The sequence below is a fragment of the Marmota flaviventris genome, chromosome 2, assembly GCF_047511675.1.
Source record: "Marmota flaviventris isolate mMarFla1 chromosome 2, mMarFla1.hap1, whole genome shotgun sequence".
In the NCBI taxonomy this organism is placed as follows: Eukaryota; Metazoa; Chordata; class Mammalia; order Rodentia; family Sciuridae; genus Marmota; species Marmota flaviventris.
Window position 1 is genome coordinate 137,294,998 of NC_092499.1, and position 21,854 is coordinate 137,316,851.

Here is a 21,854-nt window from a genome sequence, read left to right on the forward strand (position 1 = left end):
TTTAATGGACACAATACCTTTATTTTATTTATTTAGTTTTTATGTGGTGCAGAGGATTGAACCCAGTGCCTCATGCTTGCTAGGCAAGTGCTCTACCACTGAGCCACAACCCCAGCCTCTACAACCTGTTCTTGACATGTCACTCACCTCACTCCCAGCCCAGCCCAGCCCTGCAGAGCTGCTCTGGACTCCCTTGGCTCCAGACCAGGTCCTGTCTTCGGACCACACAGCTCCCCTGGCTTCCACGTGTCCCCACAGGTGGCACTGTTGCTCTGGCCCACAGCCCCAGCTTTGTCCCTCATTGGGGTCCAGGCATCCCAGCCCCTATCTTCTCATCCCTTCATAGCCCCAAGCCAAAGTTCTCTGTCCCTGAGAACTCGCCACCAGCCACAAATGCTGTTCAGTGTCAGTGTCCTGGAGCCCATGCCCTGCCCAGATACCCCACAGCCTTCTGCTATTTCTCTACCTTCACCTCAGACTCCTATCCCCCATCTCATTGCTTAACAGCCAGCACGAACCTTCTAACGCATTGATCAACCACCTATGACCTGGCAGCATCTAGAGCTTTCTGCAGGCTTCCTGCCAGCCTCAAAACAGAATTCACGGCCTTGCATGGCTGCCTCGCTGCCATTATGTCCTCACGTCATACCAAGCTCTGCCTCACTGCCTCCCTCCAGCCTCATCTCATGCAGTTCCTTAAATGTGCCAGGCTCACGCCCACTGCAGGGTCTTGGCCCTTGCTCTCTGCCTGTCTTCAGCTCCCCCTCGCTCCTCCCTTTGTTTAGTGCCTGCCCAAGTGTCACTTCAGAGGACTTTACAGTCCTGCCTGGCTAAAATGCCACCTGTTACTATTTGGATATGAGGTGTCCCCCAAAGCTCCTGCATTGATGAAGCAGTGTTCGGAGGTGAAGTGAGTGGATCGTGAGAGCTGGAACCTGTCCGTCAGTCCAGCCTATGTTGAATGGACCGCCTGGGTAGTAACCGTAGGCAGGTGGGGTGTGGTTGGAGAAGGTGGGTCACTGGGGGCGTGCTCTGGAAGGGTGTGATTTCTTTAGCCACTTTCCCCTTTCTTCTCTCTGCTTCCTGGGCCACCATGAGTAGAGGTGTGCTCCTCCTTGAGGCCCTTCTGCCTTGATGTTCTGCCTCACCTTGGGCCCAGAGCTACACATGGGACAAGCTCTGGAATGATGAGCCAAAATAAACTTTTCCTCTTCTAAGTGTTTTTGTCAGGTATTTAGGTCACAGTGACAAAAATCTGACTAACATGCCACTCTTCCCTAGGTACTCTCTGTCCAGCGCCTCACTTCATCCTTCGAGGCCCTATTGCCTGACATTGTAGGCAATACCAGCTCTGGTTTTTCCTCTCTCTCTCTTTTTTTTTTTTTTCCTACTGTGTTGCTGGTCCCTAATATAGTATCTGACCCATGTTGTCAGTAAATAAGGAATTGTTCAAAAAATACATGAAAAAAATGCAACCCCTAGTACTCTCTCAGGCATCTTGAGGCTCCACAATCACCCTCCAGGGCAAGAACTTCTGTAGGGTGGGGAGTCACAGGGCCTGACTCATCTTCTTGTTTTTAGGTACTGGGGATGGAACTCGGGGCCTTGCACATGCTAGGCAAGCTCTCTACCAATGAGCTCTATCCCCAGCGTAGGCCTGGCTTCTTGATTCACTGTGTGACCAGGAGTAAGTCATTTAGTTATGTACTTATAATTTTTAGGGAAAATTATGAGAAATCACTTTATAGAGACAAGGTTCTGAATGAGATGCAAATTTAGTTTGAATCCTAGCTCTGCTGCTTTCAGTTGTGTGACCTTGAACAACAGACCCAAACTTTCTGTGCTTCTGTTTCCAAATGGGAACAAAATAGCATCCTTGTATGAGTTGCAAACCATTGACCCAACCCAGAAATGACATTAAAGGGAAGTTCTCATAAACTCAGAGGGAAAGTAGAAAGCCTATAACAAAACTAGCCAGGTCACAAGTAAAAAATCTTCTGGAACACTCTATTGGCACTGCCTACACTGGACTTCAGGGCCACAAACCTGCCAAGAGGCAAACTCCTAGCAGATACCTCTGGTGAAGCTTGGGTCATGGACAAAACCTTTTGGTGACAAAGGAGAGGGAGGCTCAGCCCCAGGATCACACAATGGGGAAGAAACAGGACAGCTGTCCTTGATACTGCATGCAGAGGGTGGTTGTGAGAATTAAGTGTTGATCCAGAACTCTCATGCACAGCTGGTAGAAAACCTGAGAAGTTGTCTGGTGGAACCTATTGGAATTAACACTTGCTGACCCTGTGACTCAGTGAGACCAGAGGAGTGCATGTGTCCAGATCTTTTATCCACCAAAAGATGTGGACAAAGAGTCAACAGCACTATGCATACTCACCAAAACCTGTAAACTACCGAAGTGCCACCAACGATGGAATACCTCACAGCCCAGAAAAAGAACACACCAGGGCTACACACAGCAACTTGGATAAATCAACAACCTTGAGCATAAGAAGCAGGTGCACAAGAAAGGGGATTGTAGGATTTCATTTATTTGAAACTCAAAGACAAGCAAAATGATTCTGTGGCATTAGCTGCAAGGATAGTGGTGCCCCCTTAGAAGGATAAAGACAGAAGGGGATGCAAGCAGGATTCCTGGGGTGCTGAGGGCTCACTTTCTTCATCTGCATGGTGGTTTCCCTTGTATGTTCATTTTGTGAAGCATCAGTGAGTTCTCCACTTAGAATTTGTATTTTTCTCTAGGCATGCTATACTTCATTAAAGCAAATAAAATGCAGGTTTATGAAAAAAAAAAGTAGTGCATGAAAAGCAGCCAGGATAATGGTATGAGCTGGATAAGCATTAGGTCATCATGCCGGGCGGGGTGGTGCATGCCTGTAATCCCAGCAACTGGAGAGGCTGAGGCAGGAGGATCACAAGTTCCAAGCCAGCCTGGGCAACTTCAAGAGAAAAATAATAATAGGGCTGGGAGGATAACTGAGTGGTAGAGAAACCCTGGGTTCAATCCCCAGCACCCCCCTTAAAATTTTTTTTTTTTGGTCATTGATATTCTTATCACTGTTTTCTTTGTCATGTTTGTTCTCTCCCCCAACCACTCCCCTTCCACCATTCTCACGAGGCTGGAAGAGACCAATGTGTTCTCCACTCTCAAACTCTTACAGCAGAAAGAATGGATGCCCTGAGTACAGGTGGCTCTGAGCTTGTGTGTGGGATCCTTACTCTTTACTTTTCCCAGGGAAATGAGGAAAGACCTTCTGGAGAAAGTATATCTCTGGACCATGGAGGAGATTCGCCAGTCCAACAGGCTGTGGTATGATGTTGGGGTGCCAGGGGACAGCGCAGCAGACTGTCATGTCTGTGCTGCTGTAAGGGACTGCCACAGACTATAACTTACAAAGAATACAAATTTATTTCTCACCATCCTGGAGGCAGGGAAGTCCTTCACCCTGCATAAATCCGCGGAGGAAGATGGAAAGGCACACTGACTCTTAGAACAAACCCATCTTGATAAGATTTTATCTATCCACGAGGTAAAGTTCTTGTGACCATTTCACCTATTAAAGATCCTGCTTCCCAACACCGTTGCACCGAGAGTTTTAAGTTTCCATCTCACAGACTTTGGGAGACACAGTCAACCACAGCACAGACTAAGGGTCCCCAAGGAGCTGAGAGCAAGAGTGGGGAATTTGAGGCTGGGGGAGGTGAGGGATTTGGAGCTTACCCCGAGGGCAGCAGTGGGCCCTGGAAAGGTCTGTCTGCATTTTGGGGGGTTGAGGGAATGGTTATGTTTTCATTTTGGTATCTGGTTTCAGTGTGAAGAGAAAGAAAAAATTCTCAGAGCTGGGCGCCGTGGCACACGCCTATAATCCCAGTGCCTCAGGAGGTGGGGCAGGAAGATTGTGAGTTCAAAGCCAGCCTCAGCAATGGTGAGGCGCTGAGCAACTCAGTGAGACCCTGTCTCTAATCAATACAAAATAGGACTAAGGATGTGGCTCAGTGGTTGAGTGCCCCTGAATTCAACCCCTGGTACCCCCCACCACCACCACCAAAAAAAAGTTATCAGAACCCAATTTGTAGACCCTTGATGATGACCTAGAGCAGGTCAGGGTGAGACATGGGGATGGAGAGAAGTGAGTTTGGCAGGACCTTGACTGTCACTGGGCATGGAGGGAGGTGCAGAGGAAGAGGCAGGAAAGACCTTGGTGGCTGCTTGGATAATGGGCCCCTGCACTGAGTAGGTCACTAGGGGGAACAAGGGGAGGGATGCCCTGAGTTGGGGAGCAGAGTAAGAAGGGACTGAAACATAGAGGTCACCACAGCCATGGGCAGGCCTGTGAAAGGTGGGGTCAGGTGGCGGGGCCGGGGCGGGGGGGGGGGGCTACTTGAGATTAGAGAGGCTGGAGAAGCCAAGTCTGGAGAATACTGGGAGCAGCATGCTCAAAGAGGCTCAGTTAGGAGAGTGTGGGATCATGGAATGGGAGTGGTGGGCTCAGTGGAAAGGGAAGGGACTGTCAGGGAGTAGGTATGCAGAGTGTGCCATGGTCAAGAGTGACAGTCTTGGGCCCAGTGGCTTTAGCTAATCCCTAAATGTCTAACACATTAACCACTCATATCACAAAGTGCTGGTGGAGGACTCTGCCCCTGGGGAGGAGCCAGCCCAGCCTGGGATGATAGCGCCTGGGACAACAGGCTGGGACAGCGTGGAAGCCCCTTGCATGATTTCTACCTCATAGAAAGTATGAGTAATAACAATGATAATAGCAAGGCAGCTGGGGTAGATGTTATCACTGCCCAGAACTGTTATTGCCCCTCTGGGGGAGGGGTGCACGCCCCATACCTTTGACATCAGGCTCAGCCCATTTGCTTTGGTCAGTGACATGTGAGCATAAATGAGGTGTGCAGCTTCTAAAAGACACCTTGGGAGTCATAGAATGATGTGGCAGGGTTCACATCATCTCTGCCTGGAGCTGGGCAGTGCTCCAAATAAGGACGTTTCCTTCAACCTGTATCTTGGCTGGACCTGTGGCCAACCCATGACAGATAGGTAGTGTAAGCAAGAAATAATCCTGCTATAAGATACTAAGACGAAGGACTCTGTTACTGCTGCACAACATAGCTTCCACTGACTGATACAGCAGCTTGTGGATTTGGAGTGCACTGTGTAAGGAATGGATTTCCTCTGTTAGTTTTAAAACAACTCAATGAGTGAAAGCAGCCAGACACAAAAAAGTATACACTGTGTGATTCCATTTATGAAAAATGCAAACTAATCTCTAATAACAGAAAGGAGATCAGTGTCTGCCTGGGGATGGAGTGGGGAAGGGAGGGTCAGGAAAGAAAGATTACAAAGGGGCATAAGGAAACTTTTGAGGTGATCTCCCAGAAAGAGGGTGTAGCATGGCACAGTTGGGTGCTAGGCCCAGTTTCTACCTGCTGGGGCGGGGGGAAACAGTTAAAATTTCAGGAATTTGTTGGGTGAGATGGCACACACCTGTAATCCCAGCTATGCAGGAGGCTCAGGCAGAAGGATTACAAGTTCTAGGCTGTCCTTGGCAATTTAGCAAGACCCTGTTTCAAAATTAAAAATAAAAAGAGCTGGGGTTGTGGCTCAGTGGTACAATACCCCAGGTTCAGTCCTCAGTACTGAAAAAAAATCAGGAATTTCACCAGTTATTAAACATAACCATTGTCAAAAGTTTGAGGTAAGCCTCAGCCATTTAGTGAAATGCTGTCTCAAAACAAAACCCTTGGGTTCAATCCACAGAACCAAAAAAAGTAAAGGTGGAGCTGGGGAGTAGCTCAGCATGTTGGAGGTCCTGGGTTCAACCCAGCACCCCCACCCCAAGAAAGGCAAATTAACATTCAAAAGACATCACCTTATAATTATTGTGCCACATTTGACACTTACTGAGGCCCTTGAGATTATCAGCCTGTTACCTCTGTCCAGTGGGGATTCCACACAATGGTGTGCTATTAGCAGCCCTTTTCAACTCCACTTCCTGCAGTAGCTTGAAATAGGACAGTGTGTGTGGGTGGGTTTACTTACTCCATGGCAATGGGCAAATGCTAAGGGCTCTAACCCCTCACAACACGCCCTGCCTGTTAAACATTTTTGCCATTACACCGCTGAGCCCTAGGGTCTTGAGCCACCTGCTGGGGTGGTGGCAGGATAGGGGAACAGGAAGTTCAGGTCTGGAGCTGAGAGGAAGGATAGAGAGAGCCAGTGGCCTGGTTGTCCAGGGCTGCCTGTAACCCTGATGATGAATGGCTGGTGCACACTGAGCGCTACGCCTGATGAGTTCTTTGTGTAGTCGCTCTACCCTATGAAGCAAAGCACTATTGCTGTCTGCAGATGAGGAGACTGAGACAGAGGTGTTATTTACCTAGGGTCATCTGCTAGTCTCCACAGTCACCTGAACACTGTGAAGAGGAGAAATTCCTGGAACACAGAAGCCTGAGGGAATTTGGTATGGGAACCCTCTGAGTACCGCCACAGCCATCTAGCCTGGCAGCAGGCATGTGCCAGACTCTTCGCTGAGCAAGTTCTCTGTTCCCACCCCAGGGAGGGACTAGATACAGTGTGTGGTGCCTGTCCATCAGCCCCCTGTCAGGGAACCACTCATGGTCCAGAAGGTGACAGATGCACCAAAGGTGGGAGATGAAGCAGACGCATTCATTGCCTGGAGTTTGACCCTGGCAATGGTTCTACTCTGAAGGATTATAAACAACTAAGGAAGGAAGAGACAGAGACATCTCTAAAAGGTCCACCCAGGGGCAGTGGGCAGAGGTAGTGATGAGGACAGGGGCCACCATGGAGGCCAAAAGGGCCAGTAAGGGAGTGCCAAGTGCCAAGGCCTCCCCTAAGGTAGGGTTCAGGGCATGGGGTGGCTGGTGCTGAATTGAGCAGGTCAGGGGTTGATTGAACAGGGAACAGGGAATGAAAGGCCTGGCAGCTGGTGGCTCCACTGGCCAAGGATGAGGATTGATGGCAGTCAGCTTAAGGGCAGGAACATGACAAAGTTTGTTTGGACATGTACTTGCAGAGCGTCCGGGGTGTTCCTCTGTCTCAGGAAGCTGGTTCCAGGGGTGGGGCGGGGCGGGGCAGGATATACTGGGTCATAAATGAAGAAGTGGGATGGTGTCTCCAGAGGCAGGGAGCCCTTGGGAGGGGTTGGGACATCCCTGATGGGAAGAGAGGGGATTCCACCCAGGCAAGATTGAAAGGGGTGCTCTGGTGGGCATGACAGAGAGATGACAGTGAGCAGGAACAGTGGGGTCAAGGGAGCTGGTGGGGGAAAGAATTCAGAGGAGTGGCTAGCAAAGCAGATGTTCCAGGGGAGTCCAGAGAATGAGGCCCCAGGTGGCTCAAGGGAGTGAAGAGGTCTGTGGGCTGAGGAGGGAGTTCTGGAAAAGGTCTCAGACTGCCAGAAGTAGAGGAGGAAGCATGGAGGGGAGCACAAGTCTCCTGGGTACCCAAAAGGATGCCTGGTGGTTTTCTCTCCTGGGAGGCTGCAGTGGGGTAGGGGGATGGGCGAGCCGCAGTGGAAATGGTCAAAAACTGAGGGGGGCTGAGGAAGGCCATTACACTGTCCTGGGGATAGTGAGCTGAATGGTGCCCACCAAAAGATACGTCTGCTTCCTGATCTTAATTTGACTTGGTGAAAGTGCTGGTAGAATCAAGGATCTGGAGATAAGGTCATTTTGGATTATCTGGGTGAATCCTAAATGCAATGGCAAGTGTCCTTACAGTAGATACAGAGAAGCCCTGGTGACCACAGAGGCAGAGACTGGGGCCAAGGAATGCTGGAGCCACCAGGAATTGGAAGATAGACTTACCCAAGGATCTTCCCTTGATCCCCAGGAGAGAGTACAGCCCTGCAGACAGTTGGATTCCAGATTTCTGGCCTCCCTGACAGTGGGAAGCTAAATTCCTGTTGTTCTAAACCCTTTCAGTTTGTGGTCATTTGTTCCTAAAGGCCCAGGAAACCAAAAATACAGGGATGAAAAATAAGTATATTACAGAGCTTCCTCCAGCAGCCCTGGGTAGCCAGGGCAGGAAGGGAGAGGGGCACGGACCGGCCCAGGTGGGTGCATTCAGGGAGTGCCAGGGCGGGCAGAAGGAAAGACTCAGAGGGGACAGAGGAAAAGGGCTGGGTGGGACCTTGGGGAGGGGCAGCAGCAGAGCTGGGGAAATTGCAGGAGATGGCAGGTCCCTGAAAGGGGCTGAGGGCTGCAGGAAGAGGCATGTAGGGAACCTTCCAGCGCTGTGGATTTATGGGGAGTGAGGCCATCAAGCCCAGGGACAGGTGTGTTTGAAGGGTACTAGGCCAGTTTCAGTCCTCCTGGGACAGTCTTGTCTTGTCCCAGGAAGAGGCTGGGTTCTGTTCTGCTCACTGGGTCACTTCGGGCAGGACTCCTGCCATCATGCCAGAGCTCTGGGTCTTCCCTTCTGGGAAACTTGACCTTCCTCTGTTTGCCTTTAGTATTGCTCAAGTGCACATTAAATGCCTGGGGAGATGCTCTTCATCTCAAGGCTAGCTACATAATTTGCAGGGCCCAGTGTAAATGAAAATATGAGGCCCCTTGTTCAAAAAATATGAGGAATTTCGAGTGCACAGTGTTAAACCATACTTGGGCCAGGAGGCGAGTGTGCATGGTCAGTCCTTCCTTGTTTTCCTCCCCCAACACCCAAGAGGCTTTGCTGCCCTGACCCTGCGGCAGTGCCAGGAGAGATCACGATCATGCATGCAGGGCACAGCATGTGCCAGAGTGTCATAAGGGTCTGGTGAATGTGAGTTATTAGAATTATCATTATGGTTGTGAGGTCAGCCTCCTGGCCCTCCCCCAGTGACCTCAGGCTAGTCACTTGATCTCTGTAGGCTTAATTTTCTCTGTGATGGATGATCTCCAAGCCTAGACAGCCTAGTGGGCCTGCCATTTGGCCTCAGTGTGGGAGGTACAAGACAGTGAGAAATAACTGCTGCAGACTCTTCCCCACAGTTGTTACTCCAGTTTGGCAGTCACTGTCAAGCACTGGTCCTCCTATAACTCTCTGAGGAACCTTCCATCTAAAGCCAACACCTTAACTCTGGACGGTCATTGCAGGTACACCGCCATAGAGGTTTGACCCTGGTCCCAGCTGGAACCTGCTGCCCAGCCCCCTCCCCAGAGGGAATAGATGCCTTGGAGGTGTGAGCCATGCCAGGCTGGTGAAAGACAGACTCTTCCCTTGAGATGAGATCCACCGAGTGGATCACTGAGTGCTTCTTATAAACACTACACAATCTATTTCATTTGATTCTCAAAACAGTTCAGTGAAGCTTTGTTCCATTTCACAGAGGAGGAAGCTGAAGCCTGAGGGAGCTCCAGGAATGTAAGTAATGACCCAAGACACGTTTCCCAGCTTCTAAGTGTCCTGAGCCACATCTGTGCTGGGCGTGGTGGAGCACTCCCGTAATTCTCAGCGACTCTGGAGGCTAAGGCAGGAGGAGCACAAGTTTGAGGCCAGCTTGAGCAACTTAGTGAGATCTTGTCTCAAAATAAAAAATAAATAAAAGGGCTAGAGATGTGGCTCAGTGGCAGAGCACCCCTGGTTCAATCCCCAGTGAGACACACACACACACACACACACACACACACACACACACAGCTACAACTGTGTTCCTGCAAAACTGGCCTCCTACTAAGCATCCTGGGGGCTCCTTGACCTGCCACTAGAGCCCTGGGAGAACCACAGTCTGTGGGAGCCTGTGCCCAGTGCGCAGGGGTGGGGTCCTGAGTATTCTGTAGGAAGGAAGCCCACCAGGGCTCCAGGGCTCAGCTCTGCCTTCCTGTCTTCCCTATCTTGTCGTGCCAGCCTCAGGGACTGTCCCTCCCACTGGGCTCTGGGTCCATTCTATCCCCTCCACAGCCCAGGACAGCAACCCCTTTCCCACTTCTTGCCTCTTAGAGAGCGTGTCCTCTAAGAGCTGCTTTGTCTTTTTTTTTTTTTTTAAATGTGTTTTTAATCAATTTCGTAATAAAATCCAAACCAAGTTCTTGAAAACAACAATAAAAAATAATTTAAAAAAAAAACTTAGCTCAGGAAACACTGACTCTCCAGCCTTCCCCTCCTAGCCCAGAAGTAGCCCTAGGGACCTCTCTGCTTGTCCCCTAGTTCCTGGTCACTGGGCTTCTTGTCTCCTAAATATCCCCAAACTGTACCTTCCTAAATCCCCCTTCCATGGCCTGGCCTGGCTACTGAGGCTTTTCCCTCTGGAGAGCCCCTTCCTGACCCATGCCTGCCTTCTATCTGGCTCCCTTATAAGCTGGTCCCAAACTCTCCCCAGGGGCTCTCTCTAAAAGACAAATCTGACTCATGAGGGTCCTTTTCTCAAAATCTACCAGTGCTCTCCAGGGATAGAGCCTGTATTTCCTAGACCAGCACTCAAGGCTCCAACATCTAGCCCCTGACCATCTCAGCCTCTTTTCCTACCACACAGCTGACCCCCCGGCCTTTGCACATGTTGGTCCCTTTGCTCCAGACACTGTTTCAGAAAAAGCTGGTGCATGAGAGCTGGCCACTGAAGGCAGAAGGTGCAGAAACATTGAAGTAAGACGTGGACAAATCCAGGATTACAGAGTGCAATTTATTAGGAGCTTATGAACAGAAGTGTATCTTGGGATAGGAAGACAGAAAGGTACCTTTACCCTAGGGCACAAGGAAGGGGTTTATATGCTAAGATAGAAAAAGGCGGGCTGTGGCCAACTGGAACATACCTGGGTTTTCTCAAAAACCAACATGTCCAACATCGGTGTCTGAGTCTTGCAAACACACTCTGCCAACTATCTTAACACCTTTGTTTATCCCATGAAGTTTTGGGATGCATGTCAGGGTCAACTGGTGGGCAAGATGGCAGTTAGGACCAAGATGGCCGTAGCAGGTCAAGATGGAGCTATTCCTCCCTGTTCATCTGGTCAATGCAACTCATTCTTCAAGACTCAACTAGGTACAGTGAGGGACCCCTTCTGCTGTCATGACCATTGTGTGGAACTCGGTTCATTGATCTGATATGTGTCAAGTCTGGGGGACACAGAACAGACAGAGTCCCCGAGCTTTCTGATTTATTATTCCTACACTTGTGGCCAGGTAGATCTGGGTCCCGAGGACAGCTACCACCTGCATCCACAGAGCCCAGCACAGAGCCCGCCGCAGTTAGGGCTCCCTAAATGCTCAGGGATTGACTGACCACCACCAAGCGGCTTTAATTAACCCTCTTCTTCCTCACTGTCTCTGGTCCTGGGCAGCAGCAGTGGCAGCAGCAGCCTTAAGTTGAATCACCAGCATGAGGCAAGTGCTCAGTTCTAGGAGAGGAACTCCTGACCCTGGGGAGAGGGAGGTATGTGTAGGCAAGGGACAGAGATGGGGGAGAAAGTGAGGGTTTAGTGTCCTAAGGCTGGGGGTGCCCAGGAGGGGAGACCCCTCTCCTGCTCCCACCATGTTATTTCTTAACTCTTAGGGGAGGAGGTCCCTGTGTCCACTAAGGGGCTCCAGCCTGGGACAGGGGACTGTGGGGAAACTTCCTCATGAGTACCTCTCAAAGCTGGCCCCTGTCACACTGACATCTGGCACCCCCCTACACCAGGTTTCACCTTGCTTGGCTCAGGGCACTGTGGCCAAGATCAAGTGGCACTGAGGGGCCCCATGTAGAATGAGCAGGTATAATTTCCAGCCCCATCACCCACTCATTCTCCCCTTCCCCAATACCTTGTCCATCAGCCCTTCCTTCCTTCCTTCCTTTCACTTTGGTGCTGGAGATGGGACCCAGGACCTCATGCATGCTGAGTACACACTCCACCACTGAGTTACACACTCCACCACTGAGTTACACACCCAGCCCTGCTTTTCCTAAAGAGTATTTATTTTTATTTACTTATTTATTTTTGTAGTTGTAAACAGACAGAGTGCCTTTGTTTATTTTTTTAATATTTTATTTTTTAGTTGGACATAATACCTTTATTTTATTTATTTTTATGTGGTGCTGAGGATGGAACCCAGTGCCTCCCACATGCTAGGCAAGCGCTCTGCCACTGAGCTACAGCCACAACCCTCTAAGTATTTTAATGGTTTGGATGGTGTACCTGTTTGCTACAAAATAGCATAATTGTTCTAACAATTCAAAGAATGCACAGGTGTATAAGGAAACAGCTGGTAGTCTCTCCCTTCTCTCCTTCACTTAACCCAACCCCTACACCAAACCCACAAAGAGGGTTCACAGTGTGTCATGTTTCCATTTTGTACCCACCCGTAACCACAAGCCCCATAGGGAGCCCTTTCTTATGAGAATGGGGTAATAGGAAATGTATGACGTCAGAACATGCATTTTTTTTTTCTTTTTTTTTGGTGTTGTTGTTGAACTTGCCTTTTAAACTTAAAAATATACTATGGATATCATTCCAGGTTGATCTATACAGTGGTGCTCATTCTAATTGCTGTAGTTTCCCTGTGGGCTACCAATAGCTTAGGGGCATTCTCTGGACAATTGGGTCTTTTTATCTTTTGTAACAAAGAATGCTGCAATAAACCTCCTCCTATACAGTCTGTAAGTATTGGCTTCCTTCTTCCTGGATTTAGGACAAATTCTTCAAAATAGGGTCACTGGGTCCAAGGGCATATGCATTAAATAGGTCTTGCCATTTTACTTTCTCAAGCTAAGTTCCCCTGAGGTACAGGGAAATTCCTCACACCTGGCCAAATCTGGATATGTCTAAACTTTTGTCAGGATGGTGGGCAAAATCTTGTTTTGAAATTGTGTTTGCTGAATATGATTAAGGACCAACATCTTTTTCTGTGTCAATTGGTCTTTCTTATTTCTTCTTCTGTGAATTTTTGTATCTAATCCTTTGTTCAGTTTTAATCATGTTGTTTGAACATTATCAGTATTATCTTCCCCCACCCACAGTGCTGGGGATCAAACCCAGGGCCTCATCACATATACTCTTCAAGTGTTCTACCATGGAGCTACACCTCTAGCCCAGGTACAAGTATTATTGTCCCAAGTAATATTTGTCTTCTGCCATACTGAAGTCGATGTTTGTATATACAGAATGTAACTTGTTCTTTACCTGTTATTGCAGATATTTGAAAATATACTCAGCTGGGCATGGTAGCTCACACCTGTAATCTCAGTGACCCAGAAGGCTGAGGCAGGAGAATTGCAAGTTCGAAGTCAGCCCCAGCAGCTTAGTAAGATCCTCAAGTATCTTAGCAAGATCCTATCTCAAATTAAAAAATAAAAAGAACCGGTGATGTAGCTCAGTGGTAAAGTAACACTGTTCAATTCAAAGAAAGAAAGAAAGAAAATACACTAAAAAATAATTTAAACAATATAGTGAATTTCCAATACACCTATCTCTGAGTTTAAACAATTACCAATATATGGCTGTGTGAAGTATTGCTTTTGATTTTGCTTGTGACAATTTTTGCAGTGAAGAGATTTTAGCTTTTACATAGGCACATGCACCAGCCTTTCTTTTGCAACTTCTGGGTTTTGTATCATACTTAGAAGGGTTTTCCTACTCCAAGATTAGTAACAGCAAAACAAAAAATATATTCTTCAAGTACTTCTGAAACATGCTCTATGCTGGGCGTGGTGTTGCATGCCTATAATCCCAGTGGCAAGGGATACTGAGGCAGGAGGATCATGAGTTCAAAGCCAACCTCAGCAACTTAGCAAGGCCCTAAGCAACTCAGTGAAACTCTGCCTCTAAATAAAAAATATAAAAAAGGGCTGGGGATGTGGCTCAGTGGTTAAGTCCCCCTGAGTTCAATCCCTGGTACAAAAAAAAAAATACACTATTACTTTTTAAATCATAGCATAGTATTTTTTCATATGGAACATCATAATTTTTTAAACCAAATTCCCAAATACTTAATATCTGGTTGTTTCCTATTTAAAATCATGCCATACAGAGCATCCCTGACTTCTCTACCCTGTTTGGACTATGTCAAACAGACCCCAGTCATCAAATTATGTCCTATATAAATATAAAAGCCTTAAATTTTTATATTCTAAAACATGTTATTCTTCTGGTCTTTTTATTTATCTGACATTTTATTTACATTTTGACTAGACAGGGTATTCACACGGCACAACTCTCAAAAGTATAAAAGAATACATTGGGAAATCTCTTTCTCCTCCTGCTCTCTGGGTATCAGTTTCTCGAGCATCACTGAGTCCTTATACATATATATAAAAGCAAATTATGTGCCTGTGTGCTTTTTCCCTTTCAAATCAAAGTACAATTGATAATCTGCCTGAGCACTACTCTACATCCAGCTTTTATTACTTAACAACAGGTCTTGGTGATTATTCCAAGACAATGTATATATTTTGCATTCTGATATATATATATATATATATGTGTATATACATATATATATATATTCGAAAGGGCAAACAATAATTATTCATTTATCTTGTCTCTACTGATGGACATTTAGGTTATTTCCAGCTACAAACAATACTGTAGTGAAAAGCAATTCCTCATCTCAATTATGTGTGAGTATTTAGTACAATAAGTTTCTAAAAGTGCTGAATCAAAGGGAAGACATGTTTAAACTTGTGGTAAGTATTGCCAAACTGCCTCCAATGAGGTCTAATCTGTTGACACACCAACCACCAACCAGCCAGGGGCTATCTGGAGTCCTTGTAAACAGCATGTTATCAAATTGTTTTTATCTTTGCTGATCTGATAAGTGATAAATAGTATCTTTTATAGTAATAATTTTCACTTACATTATTATAAGTTATTGAACATCTTTTTACATCTTTGTGAGGTCATTTGAATTTCCCTATTAACTGTCTCTCTATTCCCTTTGTCCTTTTTCCCCCCAGTTTGAGTCATTGCTTCACTTTTTAATGATCCACGGAAACTCTCTACATACTAGAGAAATTAGGCTTCTGCTTACATTAAGGGCTGTAGCTCCTTCCAACCCTCACCAAATAAGAGTTTGTCTCTTGACTTTAGTTTTGGCAATGCAGAATTTTGATTTTATTTTTGAGACAGTCCACTAAATTTCTCAGGTTGGCTTTGAACTCCTGATCCCCCTGCCTCAGCTTCCTGAGTAGCTGGGAGTATCATCATTAGTCACAGTGCAAGATGAGAAATTTAAATTTTTTTCTTTGGAGGTTTCAGGTTTTCTAAAATATTAGAAAGCCCTTCCCACTGAGTTGTTCTTTTTAATTCTCCTATGGTTTTCTCATTAAGTAGCTACAGAATGCTTTTATTGATTTTCTGTCCAGGGGATTGAACCCAGGGCCTTGTGCACATTAGGCAAGTGCTCTACCATTTGAGCTTTGAGAATATATCCTTTATTTTGAAATAGGGTCTCACTAAGTTGCTGAGGCTGGCCTCAAGCTTGTCCTCCTCTCTTAGCTTCTTGAATTGCTGGAATTGTAGGTGTGTGGCACCACACCGGATCACTTTTGTTTTGTTCCATTTTGTTGTTGGTTTTGGGGTATTGGGGATTGAACCCAGGGACCCTTTACCACTGAGCTACATCTCACTCCTTTTCTTCTTTAGACTGGATATGGCTAAATTGCTGAGGCTGGCCTTGAACTTGTGATCTGCCTGACCACTATTTTTTTTTTTTTTTTTAATACCAGGGATTGAACCAGAGGCACTTAACCACTGAGCAATACCCCCAGCCCTTTTTATATTTTGAGATAAGGTTACACTAAATTGCTTAGGGCCTTGCTAAATTGCTGTGACTGGTCTTGAACTTTTGATTCTCCTGATTCAGCCTCCTGAACTGCTGGGAATTACAGGTACATCCAACTAAGTCTGGTTGGTCACTTTAAATATACTTCAATTGCAAATGTATATAATTTAATTTTTGTGCCACTGTGCCCAATTATAGAACATAATATGCACACACACACACTTTTTTTTTCTTTTCCTTTTTTGGTGCTGAAGGTTGAACCCAGGGCCTTGTGAATGTTAGACACAGCTGAGCTGCACTCCCAGCCAAAACAGGAACTATGTTTAATGGTGGCATAGTGTTTCATCATATAGAAGGAGTATAATTTACTTAGTCAGTTTCCTACTGCTGAACACTTAAGCTATTTCTAATTTTCAAGTATTACAAAAAATACTACAGAAAAAAAGCCTTGTACATAAAGACTCACTTAGGCTAAATTCCTGAAAGTGACCTTTGTTCCTATCCCCAAATTGCCCTCCAGAAAGTTGGAATGCACTTCTGCCATAGCAGGATGACTACTCCTCCCAGTATCCCAGAAGTGCTGAGGTGAGACAGATGGAGACCAGGGTGGAAGGCCTGACTTAACCTTTTCTTTGCTGGTCAGCACAGGCAAGTTTATGCCACTTATGATGGAGTAGGTAGGCAGGCCTGGGACTAGAAGAAGAGAGAAAGCCTAGAATACTTGGGCTTCTGTCAGAGCCCACTGACTCTTACTTTGTACACAGTTCTATATTCCACTAACTTTGGCCTGGTTTTTAAGCCCACAGCATCACATTAGGAAGGGGAAGCAAGGCTGTGTCTCAGCAGCACCTGGACCACAGCAGTTTCCAAGGAAGCACAAGTTCAAGTGTGACCATAAACACAGTCAAAAAGAAATGAATCTTGACTCGCACAGCAGGGCTGAAAGTCTCATACGTTCCAGCAAGGAATGGGAAGAGCTGATTCAATCTCTACATTGCTTCTGAATCTGAGATTCTGGGGATTGTCTTGAATATTTTGCTAGGCACAAATCTCTCCAAAGATGCACTCGTCCCAAAGCCCAGAATCCATGATAATGTTGTGCTACATGGCAAAGGGGAATTAGAGCTGTACATGGAATTAAAGTTGCTAATCAGTTTATTTAAAATAGGAAGATCATCCTGGATTATCTGGGTAGACCCAATGTGATCACATGGGCGCTTAACAATAGAAGGGAGAGACAGAATAGTCAGTGTCAGGGTGATACAATGCCAGAGACTGGACCATTCACTCCTGGCTTGAAGATGGAAGCAGGGCATGGAGTGGCAGAATAAACGGCAAAGAAAACTCCTGCTTCCAGAGAGCCTCCAGAAGGAGGACAACCCACCACCACTCAAGATTTTAGTCCAATGAGACTCATTTTTGACTTTTGGTTTATAGAACTGTCAGTAATAAATCTGTGTCGCTTAAAGTTTGTGCTAATCTATTACAGCAGTTATGGGAAATGAACACAAATGTCATTTGGTACTGCTTAATAAAAAGATACCCAGAGACGGGCAATTCCCTGTCAGTGACCGCACAGTGCTTGGAAGTAGAATCAGGGTAAGAAGCCTATACTCCAGACTGCGGTCACTCCCCGCCCCCGCGACCCCTCCCCCGCGCAACCGTGACTTCTTAGGGATGGGCCCCAGGTAACACGACAGTTAAAGGATGTCCTGGTGAGCTTCAATTATCTCCAAAAGTTATCTCCAAAAGATGCGCTAGCTTTTTTTTTCCTGGAAGAGCGGAGACTTTGTGCCCCTCCCCTAGTGGCAGATGCGGTCCAGATGTGGAGGGGCGGGGGACCTGGGACTGTGGTGACAGGGGTCCTGGTCGGAGGAAAGGAGGCGGTCAGCAGCCTTATAGCAATCTCAGGCCCCGCTCGACAGCCGTCGAAGCAGTGGCCTCCCTGCCTTCAGCCCCGAGGCCCGGGAGGAGTCCGGGCGGAGCCGCGGTTCGGGGGACCGCCTGCTAGGGGTTAGCGCGGGCGGAGTAGTGGTCGGGTCAGATTACTTCCCTTTAAAAGGGCTGAAAAGGAGGAGTCCCGTCCTGGCGAGGCAGTGACCGTGCAGCACGGCGTCGGGCCGCGCTCGGTGCCTGGGGAGGAGGCTCGGAGCCGCGAGTCCCGCGCGTGGCGGCCCCAGGCAAGTGGGGGGCGATGGGAGAGGGGCGCGGGGCGGGGGAGCTGCGGGCCGTTGGTGGGCGGGAGCCCGAGGGGGCGAGCGAGCGAGCGAGCTTGAGACGCCGCGTGCGTAGAGCCGGACAGCTGCTGCGGACGACCCCCTTCTCAGATGGGTAAACTGAGGGCCAGGGAGTGCCAAGGATTCTCTTGGCCAAGTTCCCTCCAAGATCTCATGGCCAAGTGGGTTCCCCAGCGGGCTCTCAGAGGCTCTGAGGCCGTCCCCCTGGAGGGTCTCCAGGGTGTGGGGACAGCCGGAGTCTCGGTAGGAGCCGAGGGAGAGCGGGCGGGGCAGGGCAGTGCAGGGTGGAGACGCAAGGTGAGCGCCGAGCGGCCGGCGAGGCGCGGCTGGGAGGGCTGGCCGCGGTAGGTGGGCGGAGCCAAAGGCGTGGGGAACCCTCAGCTGGCGCTTGGGGTCTTCTAGCGGTGGCTCCGGGGCGGGGCTAGGGGAGGCCCCTGGGCCAACCTTGACTTCCTGCCTCCTTCGGAAGCCCTCCGCTCCAGCCCTCGACCTATAGGAAGGGCACTCAGTTTTAAATGCCCATTTTACAACCCTGGTGTCCCCTGCTCGGATCACAACCTCATGCAGGTGCCGAGTTTGTGGACGCGGAACTGAGTATTAGCGCCCTCCCTGGGGAGCAGCCGAGACAGGTGAAGGCTTGCATTGCGAACAGCGCTTGTTCTAGGGAGGTGTCCCCCAAATAGGACTCATGGGGTCCTAACCCGGTCACCTCCAAAGTCCCCAGCTGTGCTTAAATCCCTCCTTCTGCCTGAGCTCCTTAGGATCCAAACGGGAGTCATGAGGTTGGGTGCCTTCTGGGACTGACACTGGGACCCGGGGTCTGATGGTGTCATATCCGAGTCACAGAATGCCCCCAGGCTTCCCTGGGCCTCATTTGATTCTCCTATGCAAGGGGAAAGTTGGACGGGTGGTCCCTCAGGTCATGTTTTGAAGAGAGGAGGTAGACATGTAGGGCGGGGGTGTCCAGGAAGAGGTGGGGATGGGCTCGCATTCTACAGGAGGACTGGCCCTGCCCCATTACCCAGTGTGAGAGGAGCTGGGGGAGGGGAGGAGAGAGTTGCCCAGGCCCAGCTCTCATCCTCTCTAGCGGGCCTCCCTCTAGAGCCTGGGAGTCTGAGACTAGACCCGGACTTGTTTTGAGTACAACAAAGCTACTCAGAGATGGAAAAAAAAACAGGCTACACTCTTTGAGGCAGCCCAGTCCCCTGCCCTCATATTCCCCTAGAGCCTTCTAGGCCTTGGGGCCCACAAACATTTAAAGCAAGTCCCCCAGCATGTATGGCAGGCCAGCTACTCACACTGAGGCCCTAGTGCCCTTATCCACACTGGCCAGCAGCCATCTATCCCCAGCCTGAGCCCAATCCTGGGTTTCTGTCACCAGAGGCCCTACAGTGGCCCCAGCCATAGCTCTAGAGGCAGGGCCAGGGTCCTCCACAAACCTGTGTGTGAGCCCCTGCTTACAGGAAGTTTCACTTCTCAGAACTGGGCCCTGCTCGTGGTCCTGGCCTGACTAAAAGAATGTGTCTTCTATTTAGGTCTTTAACTTTTCTGGGCTCTGCCACTGTAGAAATGCGGGGCTGTATGGGAGGATGCTTTTGGTAGGCATATATAACTACCATTTATAGAATCTGATGCTAACTTGATGTGTGGCCTTGGACAAGTCACTTAACCTCTCTGACCTTCATTTCCTTATCTGTAAAAAAGGATAATTATCCCAGCGTGGTACCTAGTAGATGCTTTCATACTGATGAGAACTGCCAGGAAGGATCTTCAGCCCAGCATGGCCTCTCCATGGCTTCTGTACTCCCCCCACCCCACAAGGACCCCTCTGTTCCCTCCCTCCCAGGTGCCTTGCATTGGGCTGCAGGGGCTCCATGGAGCCTGATGGGGTTCTCACAGGATGGACAATGTCGAAGGCTCCCAGAGGAAGCACCCTGGGGTCTGGCCCAGGCCCAGCCAACGCAGCTGTGGTAGAGGCTGGAGCAGGGCAGGAGAAGGCCACGGTCAGAGTGTACCCTGATGGGCCCAGCCTTGTGCTTGCCCCCCTGACTACTCCTTTAGGACTTCAGGTTGTCCCCTCACTCCTAGCCTGCCCAGCCCCATATTCCACAGTGGAGGCACTGAGGGAGAGTGGCCAGGGGCCTATCCAAGGAAACAGTGGTCTAGGATGCAGCCTGGGTCACCCGGCGGTTTCCTTGACTACCCATTCGCTTTCAGGCCACAGCCCTTCCCAGCTCCTGGGTCTTTGTGCAACTTTACCCTCTGATCTGAGACAAGGCAGCTTCTTCCTTTCAGATGACATCTTCTGCACATGTGACCATGCCTACATCTTCTGTGGCACAACTGTTGGCAGTATGAGTGTTTTGTTTTGTTAGTTTTTTGTCTTCTGATCTCAAATATCAGCAAGCTGGAAATGTAAGCCTATAGAGAAGTGGTCTTCGTTGAGATGGGCTGGGGGTCTTGGCTTCAACTCCAGCAAGAAATGAACAGTTTGGAAAAGAAGGCATACATTTTACTCACCTGCAGAAAGATCCCATGCCAAAGACAGCCCTCAGGCGACAGCACCCCCAAATCATAAAGGGCACAGCAGTGGTTCCCAAGTGGGTGTAGCTGTAGAAGATGACTTTAAGTGAATAGGTTTGTTGTGGTGGTTGTTTTGCGATACTAGGGATTGAACCCAGGGGTGTTCTTCCACTGAGCTACACCCCCAGCTCCTTTTTAAAATTTTTGCTTTGAGACAGGGTCTCTCTAAGTTTCCCAGGCTGCCCTGGAACTTGCGATCCTCTGCTTCCCAAGTCACTGGGATGACAGGCACACGCCACCATGACTCACTAAGATGAACATTTTTTAATAGTCATGAGTTGATGTTTATCAGAAAAGAAATATAATTTAACACATCCAACCATGGTTTCATTGTCATTGTTACTCAAAAGGAAGCTAAGAAAGAAAAAAATGAATTGATTTAAAGAAAATATTAAGTAAACAATGTGCAGATAGATCACAAAAAGTGGTTCACATGCACCATCTAGGAGTTCGGGAAGGAGTGTGGCGACAGGACCTGCCCTAGCCTGGAGCTCCACCTTTAACTGCTGTCTCTTATTTTCCTATCGGTGCCTCCATTTTACAAGCCTGTCTGCTGTTGCTAGGTGCTGTGCCTGGGTGGTGCTTGGATGCACACCGTGCTACCCCTGTGGGGGCATGGGGAGGGCTGTGTTGGGCAGCACCACTGAAGGGAGACTCCAGGACCTGTAGGCAGGTGATGTGAGAAAGGCTGGCAGCTTTCAGGCCCTGAGGGCCCAGCTTGTGTGCACATTGGTTCAAGGAGGAAAGAACTTAGTAGGCTTGAGGAACCCAAAGAGGCCAGTGGGGTGGAGATGGGGGTGAGGGCTCTAGATGAGTCGAAAGAATCATCTGGGATGGATCACTGGACCCATAGGCCATGGCAAGGTATATGGGTATTGTTGTTCATTTAGCCAGCATTGACAGGTGCTTAGGTCTCGTGGCAGGCTTCTGAACACAATGATGGCCTTTTTGTAAGTGTTGTGATAGAGATGTGAACTGGACGCCAGGGAATACAGATGGGAGAGGGGCTGCCATACACGACAAGACAGGGACATTTGAACTGGGTTTTGAAGGATGAATAGGAGTTTGACAGGAAGAAAGGGCAAGACATTCTTGGCAAAGGTACAGAGGTTAAAAAAAAAAAAAAATTGCCCAGAGGATTTGGGGAAATGCTGGCAGCTAGAGCCATAGTGGGAAATGGAAAGACAGACAGGCAGGAGGGTCAAGCTCACAGAAGATCATGAGGCCCAAGCCAGAGTGAGGTTTCATTCCAAAGGCATTGAGGTCCTTGGGACATAGTTTGTGTGGGAGAGTCACGCCCAGAATCTCAGGCAGAT